The 10051-nt window shown below is 35.6% G+C and overlaps 1 non-coding gene across 1 annotated transcript; it reads left to right on the plus strand.

Annotated features, from left to right (window-relative positions):
• Positions 1-4427: 4427 nt before the first annotated feature.
• Positions 4428-4533, plus strand: LOC124889144. Its single transcript, XR_007047757.1, has one exon. It is a non-coding gene; the product is annotated as a small nucleolar RNA R71 (small nucleolar RNA).
• Positions 4534-10051: the final 5518 nt, after the last annotated feature.

The raw sequence follows: 10051 nt of genomic DNA on the forward strand, positions 1-10051 counted from the left end.
TATCACATGAATTGCTCACGGACATCTAGAAAGAGTCACGAATACCTAAAAAAGATCAAATAAGTAGCTAAAAACATCACTTTTCATCTTTTTCTTGAATTTAGCATCCGAAACCTAAATACATGTAAAACACTCCAAAAACACATCAAATATAACTAAATAGCCTTAAGTACATGCATATTCTCATACTTTTAAACATCGTAAGTGCTATATTTTTATAGCACATCACCTAGCTAGTAGTATTATGATAATAAAAGAGATTCACTGGACCCCACATTCACCTTTTCCATGCTCTTTAGTTCAGATCTCTAGTACTCAGACTTTTATTCAACTTGTTCACACAAAACGAAAAACAAAGGTGATACCAAAGAAAAATAAAACACCCCAAATTTTTGCCTCTGAAAATTTCTTAACTTTGAGCTTACTGCCTAAATTACGACTCACCTTATAAGTCGTAGGTGTCATTATGGGTTGTAGGACCCTAATCATAGGGTGACAAGTGTAGGTACCAAAGTTTCTACCCTGAATATTATTAAGACCATATGATTCATTGTGAGATATTATGAGTCATAACATAGGATTCGTAGTTCCACCAACATAGTGATCCCTTGTTTCTATTGTGGTTATAAATGGAACCTATGAGTCAGAATGTTGGACTATGATTCATATGGTATAACTCGTAAGGTCAATGTCAAGGTTCTTTAGTACACTTCCTAGACTACGAGTCATGGGGATGACTAGTAGTCAGTTGTTATGAGTCGTAAGGTGACCCGTAATAACTGAGCGATAATTTTTTAGTATTTCATTAAGGGCACTTTGGTCAATTTTCTCTTTCTCCACTTAGACCCCACATCCATAAAAAACCAAAAAGGGGTTATTTTCATCCTTTATCAAATAAAATAAGTCTTAAAAACTCGCAAATCCCTAAGTCAAGAACAAGCTAGGGTTTCTCAAGGTTGATATTTAGAGCTTCCAAGTGATGATTTCTCTCCATAATTGTGATACTTTCAGGCCTGTACCTCTCCTCCTAAAGTTTTTTTAAAGTATGTGTTTAAATGGTTAATCATGTAGATTTAAATATGGATTTTGATTTGGGTTGAGAGTTTTGGAAGAATTGTTACTTAATTTGAATTTCCATGGTTTTAATGCAAGTGTTCATGCTTTATTTATGTATTTTGAAACCCATTAGGGTCCATGGGTATGGATAATGGAATGAGGGACAAGTTATTCCCCTAAATTTGATGATTTTAGTTTGGATTTTGGTTTTAAAAATTGTGTTCCCTTAACCCACTTCCATAATTGAATTTAAAATATGGTTAATCACATGATTTAGCTTATTTCCCTAACTATTGCATTGCATAAATGGTTAAATCGATAACAATGGGTTTTGAAGGCCTTGTTGGCTATGTTTTTTATTTTAAACTTGATTTAATGAACAAAGGGGGTTGTGGCATTCCTCCAACTAGACTTAATGAACAAAGGGGGTCATGGTATTCCCCCAGGTTAATAGAATTAGTATGGCATAATTATAAGCTTGCAAGCGTGATAGTATGATGATACCTGTGGTTGATGCCTTAATGGATAATTCCTTTGTTAAATGGATGGGTTATGTGAAACTTGTTTTGATCGGGCTTAAAGAGAGTTGTGTAGCTCACTGTAGAAGGTGGAGGTCCCGAGGGGACCGATACTAGAAACCACATTTATTGGTGTGGGGCCTTTATGATCGTGTGCATGGTTCACACTTATATACATACTTTGGATTGGCTAGGGTCGAGGTATTCCCTAGCTCATCCTTGGATTTTCCTGGTTCGTACGGCCAACACATACTGGGTCCCTTTTAGCAGGGGTAGTTGAACCCATATAGCCTGTGGGTACCCTTAGGATGGTTAGAGCTACATAGTACAGGTTAATGATTTTAAATTTTATGCTAAACCTTGTTCCCTATCCCAGCATTTTGTATATATATGTATGTATGCATATATGTGAACATGTACATTGAGTTTGTACAAGATTTTGAGTCAGCATTATCTTATCCCTACCCTGCGATACATGTTAGCGCTCACCCTGCCGACCATCTTCGGACGTTGTATCCCCACGTGATGTAGGGAACAAAGACACTTCTACTTTTCTTGAATAATGATTAGGTGATTCCTGGATCTATCGTGAGTCAGCTTGAAGTGGTGAGATTTCATACTTTGGAAGACCCTTATTTCAAGTTCTTGTTTCATTTTGTTTTGGATAATTATTTTTTTGGTCTCTTTTGGCTATGGTCGGGGGCGTGTCCCAATTTAGGTTATTCTTGGATTTAGAGGCTTTGTGGATTACTGTGTATTGGGATGGATGTTAAAGTTCTTAGATTTCTTTATGATTTAATTGAGTTTCCTATCTTGTTATATGTTTGAAATTCATCCGTTGCTAGCTGTATTGTGTTTTGGTTGGCTAGGGTACACAAGGGTGGTCTCCAATCCTCGGTGGACTTTAGATACCCATCACAGTCAAGCCCTATTTTGGGTTATGACAAAAGACTAAGAAGATTAAAAATACTACCTCAAATTGGATTGCCTCCCTAGCAGTGCCTGATTTATTATCGCGACACTACTTACATCACAACTCTTAACCGCAATCTCTCATCCTTTTCCTCTTACTCGAGGCCCATTTTTTACTCTTTTATGACCTTTTGAGTGTTTACGCTCAAGTTCTGTAGGTCTTTCTAAGCTTACTTTTTCAAGTTCCTCAATTTCGAGCTTAATTTTTGCTTTAGGGAACTCTATGAGAGAGTCCAAAAAGGTCATTAGACGTTTGCACTCCTTCACCCCTCAATTATTTTCTTCTATCGCTATGATTATACATAAATATTTGTAGTGTAAGGGTGTATTGAGTACTTTCTACACTCTAAAGACCACCTCTTTATAATTCAATCTTATTTATAGAGTACCTACTTTCACATCTATCACTACTCTTCCAATTGCCAAGAAAGAACCTCACAATATGACTGGTACCCTATCATCTACATCATAATCAAGAACAATAAATTTAGCTGGAATAATGAACCTACCAACCTTAATGAGGACATCCTCTATGATTTCTTCGAAAACCATTCTTTTTTTACCGTCATTTAGAGTACAACTAAATATGGCCTCAGTTTTCCTAAACTCGGAGTGTTAAACACAGGTAGGGGCATCAAATTTATGCTTGCCCCCAAATTAGTCAAAGCATAGACCATATCACTTTCACTAATTTGTATAGGGAGGATGAAACTCCCAGGGTCCTTGAGCTTCGTAAGCATCTTGTTCATCACCACTGAACTACACTCCTCAATAAGTGCTACCGTCTTAATGTCACCAAGCTTCATCTTATTGGACACCATATCCTTCAAGTGCTTATTATACTTGAGCATTCTCTTCAAGACATCTAACAAAGGAAGGTTAATGTGAAGTTCCCTGAATGTGTCAAAAAACTTCTTAAAACTTGCATCCTTTTTACCCTTTTTAGTCTCTCTGGTGTATGCTCAATTGTCTTTTATTTTGGGTACTTAGACTTACCTAAATTTTTAGCTTTTTTATTTGTCACTTGCGTCTCATCTGCTTACTGTAGGACCAACTCTGTTTGTACGTCCTGATTTTTCTTTGGAGGTCTATCAATCAAATTTCTACTACTCCTCAAGCTGATTGCCATTACTTTATTTAGATTTTCTATATTGCTAATCAAACCCCCTTGAGGTCTTGTGTTCTATGCCTGAGCTAACTGGCCCAATTATGTCTCTAAGTTCTTTTGAGCCAATTTCTAATTTTTGATATCCCAACCATTTGTTCTTGGTTGGCCAAGATCTTTTTCACTGTCTCTTCTATATTACTGGTCTAAGTATTGTTCTGAATGTTCTGCTGCTGTTGAAACTGTTGAGTTAGAGATTGATTATTTCCCCATGAGTAGCCTGATTATTGCCCCATGAGTAATTGAGATGACTCTACCAATTGCAATTGTAGGCATTACCATAATTCTGATTCTCCTTTTGTGCATTGCCCAAAAAATTCACTAACTCCAAATTTTCTCCACATAAGTCTTCAAAGTGACCGCCACCTCCACAAATTTCACAAAAAGTTTGAGCCTGCTCAATTGTATTAACTTGGGCCTGAGTTTGATTTACACTTAACTTGTTGAACTGTGTCATCATTTGGTTCTAAAAGGATGCCAACTGAGCAGCCAATGTTGTGACACTATCCACCTTGATCATACGTTTAGGATTCTTTACCACACTTTTAGATACATCATTCTGCCATTTGGGATTACCTTGTGCAATTTGATTTAGGAGAGTATATAGCTCGTCATAAGTTTTATCCAAAGCCTGACCACCTGCAACTGAATCTAGAAAAATTTTTGTATTGTGGTTAATTCCTTCAATAAAAGTATGAGCTATTACCTGATTGTCCTATTGGTGATGTGGGTAATTCCCAAGATAAAACTTAAATCTCTTCATGCATGATATAGGTTCTCATTTGACTTTTGTTTGAAACTTGGGATCTCACTCCTCAACCTTGCAGTTTTGCCATAAGGAAAGAATCGAAAGAGGAACTTCATTGCCAAGTCGTCCCAAGTTGTGATCGAGTTTGAAGGTTCTGTTTTCAACCATTTCTTTGCTTTCCTTAATAGTGAAAAGGGGAAGAAAGTAAGCGTCACATAATCTGTGGAGACTCTAGATGGAATAAAAGTGTCACTTATCTCTAAAAAATTATATAGGTGGACATATGGGTCCTCATGTTACAAGCATGTTAACTTTCCTCTATTGTACAATAATTTCCCCATGTTCTGCTTAAGCTCAAATCTACCTCCAGGTTCTGGTATGCGGATGGTAGAGGTCACATTAGTTGCAAGTGGGATTGCCACTTCACGCACTGTCCTACGGGTTTGTTGTTCTTCAACCATGATTAAAGGAATGGCTTTGCCCAGTTGAACTCGTGGAATAGGATAGAGAAATATTGTTTCTCTCCTCAATTAATGTAAGTGTTGCTCAAGTTTAGGATATGGTTCAACCAAATTTCTTTTCCTTGCTAGCTTGCTTGAGATTCAGACTTGTACCTGTAAGTGCAGTAGCTAAAACTAAGTTGTCATCACTTATCAAACAAAATAACAAAACTAAAAATCAGAAGGTTGTCAATTTGCAAGTCCCCAGCAACAGTACCAAAAACTTATTGTGCTCAAGCACACATGCAAGTGTACGTGGTCACCCAAGTAGTAAAGTGACTCTGACGAGCCGAATATCGATTCAACATAGACTTGGTAATTAGCAAACTATCAAATTCAAGCGTTACTATGTAAGTTTAAGTATGTGTGATGTTTAACCAAACAAGATTTTGAGCTTTATTTATAAACAAAATACAAAAATAACAATGATATGAAGTTTGCATTGTAAACAATATATGGAGAGTTTCAGGATTGTGGAATTTTCTTAACATTCATGTATAACTTTAGTTTCTAGCCTGTGTTGGTATTTATCGTAATTATTGATTTACGAGGTTGATAGTATAACCTGGGGATGGTCACCCTCTAATTCATCTACCCAAAAGATTGTTAAGCAGGAATGTGAGTCCTTAAATCGGATGCATTAAGTTGTTTTCCCGTTTTGTTAACCAAGTAGGGCATTTAGGTATATCTCTATCCTAACCACAAACTATCCTTAAACAATTAGTATCTAATGACTAAAGACATGATACATACTCCTTACATTCTTCATTCCACCCCTCTACTCCTATGGTTAATTCACTTTGGGATTTATATTTATTCTAAAGTTCATGATGCTAGAATAGTATACCAAGAATGTAAGAGTAATCACATACTTGATAAACATATAAACCAACAATAAAACCATAATTACACATTAATGATAAAAACCTCAACCCTATAATGAGGGTTTTTAGCCACTCATAGTCCTAAAAGAATCACAATAATTGAATTCATAAGTAAAAACTCCAAGAAAACTAAAGTAAAGAAGAAAGAACCAGCCCATGGATGCCTTATCTTCTCTCCAATCTTATGTTATTCCAAAAATGTCATGCAATTGTGACTAAGTATTAATTCTATAGTGATTTAGGTCATCCATAGGCTTCCCAACACGAAATACATGCATTTACAACATTGCCCCCCACTTAAAGACATAAAAAAATAACTTTTGGATGTATCGAGAGAGGCGTTGCGCTGCAAGGACAAAAGCCAGCCTTAGGGGTGCAGTTCCCACCCAAATCAAGGGTGAGGCAGTGTTCCCTCTCCATAAGGGGTGCGGTACACATACCATCCCATGCTTTGGGGGGCGCGGCGCAAGGCACCTCTTTAAGGGTGCAAGTTTGCTCCATTTTTGCTCCTATCTTCTCGTACATTTGATCCTTGTTTTACCACTTATTATGACTTATTTTAGGCTTCAATTATCTTTTATAAAAGATCCAATGGTATCCTACCACATAATAAAGCTCATCAAAGTACATTAGAACAAGCATAGCTTAAGCTAGCACCACTAGATTTCTCGTCTAAACTTTATTTGATCATTTTGATTCTTGACTTTTTTTCAAATGCACCTTAAACACTCTAAACATGTAAATTAACACACAAATACATAATTATACCCTTAATGCCTCATTAAAAATATCAAAAATTCCTCAAAACTAAGCTAAATGTGCATAGATAGTGACACTTAGGTGTATAAATCGCCTAAGATCACTCAACAATCCCATTTTGTTATGACGTATATGGGAAAGAGCGTTGTGAAACAATTCATTTTTCAAGAAAAAAAATTTGAATTCATAAGACATATATTCTCGATCAAAATCAGATCTTAATAATTTGATGCAATTAAAAAACTGAGTCTTAATATAGGCCAAAAATATTTTGAATATGAAAAATACCTCAGATTTAAAACGCATGAAATAAACGCATAATGGACTATAATCATCTATAAATGTCACAAAGTACTTGAAATATGCATGAGAAATAATTGGTGAAATGACCCAAAATAACTATGAATGACATCAAAACACTTTGTAGCATGACCACTAAAAGTAGGAAAAGTAAGAATCTTACTTCTGCCCAATTTACAAGTAGAACAACTAACATAAGCAGTGAAAAATGTACTTTTATTCCTCAGTAAATAAGAATTTGATAATTTTGACAACACAATAGAATTTAAATGTCCTAAGAGCTTCTACCATACCTCAGTCTTACTAGGTGGAGAAGTACAAGCAAAAGATAGAACGTGAGAAATGAAAAAGTGTATAGAAAATAGTCGTCCAACTTTAGGCCCCTTCGCAATTCCCTTACACCTGATCCTGCACAAGAAAACCATTGCAAGAAAAATTCACATCACAATTGTTATCTACAAATTGTCCAACTGAAATAAGACTAGTGGAGAGCTTTGGTGATACAAAAATATTGAGTTTTAATAATATCCCAATCTTAGTGATGGGTAAATTACTACCATTGGCAACTTAAAGTTGTGATGGATCGTGATAATTATGAACATTTTTTAGCATACTAGTTGAGCTGGTCTTATGACTGGAAGTGCCAAAATCAACAAGCCAAGAATTACATGTAATATCATTACCTTGTAGCCCCAAAGCTGGAGAGGCTGACACGATTATTTGTCTTATCATTTCAGGAGTAAGAACTTGTCCCAAAGATAAGTTCTCAGTAGTAAAATCATTTATCCCAGCTTGAAAAGCATTGGCCCTATGGTTTTGAGGGCGTGTAGGACATTCCTTGATAGTGTGTCTTTGTTGTTTACAATAGTTACAAAATTTCTCGCCACAATTGCTGGCAATATAATCATATTCCTTACAACTGTAGCATTATGTTCTAGTCATATCCCTGGTATTCCTTTACCTTGGGCAGCAAATGCAATAGCGATATCATTTATTTGCTTTAAAGCATTTTGTGTGATAAAACGTTGCTCTTCACAGAGTAATTCTCTAAAACAAACATGCAAGGAGGGATACGGGATGCGGGATACGATGTATCAAGTTAAAGAAAACACACTCAAACTCTGAACACAACTTCATCAAAAATTGGCCTCGATTGCTTTGCTCATGAACTCCCTGAATTACAAAAAGAGATTTGGCAGATATTTTGGCATAAATAATATCTGTAAATTCTGAGCGAATTGATCTCCTTGAGAATAATTAAAAATTTCATACTCTAATTGAAAGTATTTTGTGCTATTGCCTTGGTTGTAAACCTTTTGTAAATTATGTCACGTGGTCTTAGTTGTCTTGTAACGCCTAAGAGTAAGAATAATAAGAGGGTCAATTGATCCCAAAAGTCATATCATCACCCGAGTATTTTTAGCCTTTCATTCACCTAACTTTGTAAGACCAGTAGGAGCAGGATTGCTTCCATTTATATGCCCCTATAGTTCTTTTTCAATGACAAATAATTGAAATTAAATTTTTCATGAAGAATGATTTTTTTTTTTTGCTGAAGCTAACATTAAAGGATTCGAATTGATGTGAAGTCATGTTGTTGAATAGCTATAAAAACTAGAAACACTATGGCTCAAATAAACAACCAAAATGACCAAGATAAAAAAGTTCAAGATGTTAACGAACAGTCAACACAACCAAAAAAATTTTAAAAGAAATGAAATGAACCAAGATGGACTCTATGAAACTAGATGGCCAAGAGAAGGCTCTAATACCAAGTCAAATTTGGGTTGAATGTCTCTTAAATAGAAAATATTCAAAGATTACATCCCTAAAGGTCGTCATTTTCTGTCCCTAAAGATCAACAATTTTATCCCTCTAAATCCGTTATTATATTCCTCCAAATCTGTTATTCTATCTCTTTAATTATTGCATCATATCTCTATAATTACACATATACAATAATATATAATTATATTAATATATACAAAATTCACTTTTAATTCTTGATCTTTGAATTGTCCATCATTGCTAACAAAAACCTGCATATAAAAGAATTTAAACAGTTCCTAATCCATTTTTCGGTAAAGGTTCCAAGTCTTGCAAAATAGAAGATGGAAGAGGACCTCAGCTAGGTGGATTTTCTGTTGAAGGATTTTTAGCAAAAAGTGAAGTGCGTGAATAAATGTGAACATTGATTTTGAAAGTGCAAGAGGGCCGGGGTGAATTGCCTTTTTTCTGTTCTAGTCAACCTACTGTATTCATTAGTCTAACTGTTAATCTTGCAAGCAAAGAATTCTAAACAGAGCAGGAATAAATGCAAAACAAGAAGACTTGGCCTGGAAAATTAATATCTCGCATTTTTAATTGCTTGTTAAGTTCAACTCTAGGAAGCAGTTAGAAGATGTGTCCCACCATTTCTGCGTCATCAACTCTGACCATCCTGAGATATGTCTGCTGAACTTTCTTCCTGTTAATTTTGAGGTCATTGATTCTCATTTCCACATTCCAAACTCCTCAAAGAAATCATCGTGTGGTCACCACAAGATGGATTTGGTTTTAATGGGGTTTCATTAACATATTGTTGACAATCTGCTGCTGAAGGATGAAACTGATTTGTCATTTACACACGATGACTTGTATTCTATTTCGGTCACACCTCATAATTTGTTCATCATTTTGGTTCTGGACTCTATATACGAGGAAATAGTCTCATTCCTGGAATCTTTGGTTCTGCAGTGACTCTGTATGCCTTTGTTTCTATGGGGTAAAAGAAATGCAGATATGCAACCGTTTGAGAAAGTAAATAATGAAAGGCAGACGTGAATAGTGTCAATTTGAGTAACAACACCCTTGTCCCTTGGGCTATAGCATCTTTAAGAAATCAAGATGTGCCTGTGGCTTTTGCTAGTAGTCTGCGTTTGCTTATGTGCACATCCTCCCTTGATCTCAAGGAGAAAATAATAGTTTTCTAATCAAGTGTTACCGTAACTGCTATGGTTGAAATAACTTTTCGACATATTTCTTTCTGAATAGGTATATATAACTAGTAATATGTTCTACCTCCAGGCGTGTGCTTATTAAAGTTCGAGATAGTTGTCCTTTCCCTTTCGGAGCATCCCTGTTGAAGTTGGGACTATATGCTGCAAAGC

The sequence above is a fragment of the Capsicum annuum genome, chromosome 11 (genome assembly GCF_002878395.1).
Source record: "Capsicum annuum cultivar UCD-10X-F1 chromosome 11, UCD10Xv1.1, whole genome shotgun sequence".
NCBI classification, from domain to species: domain Eukaryota; kingdom Viridiplantae; phylum Streptophyta; class Magnoliopsida; order Solanales; family Solanaceae; genus Capsicum; species Capsicum annuum.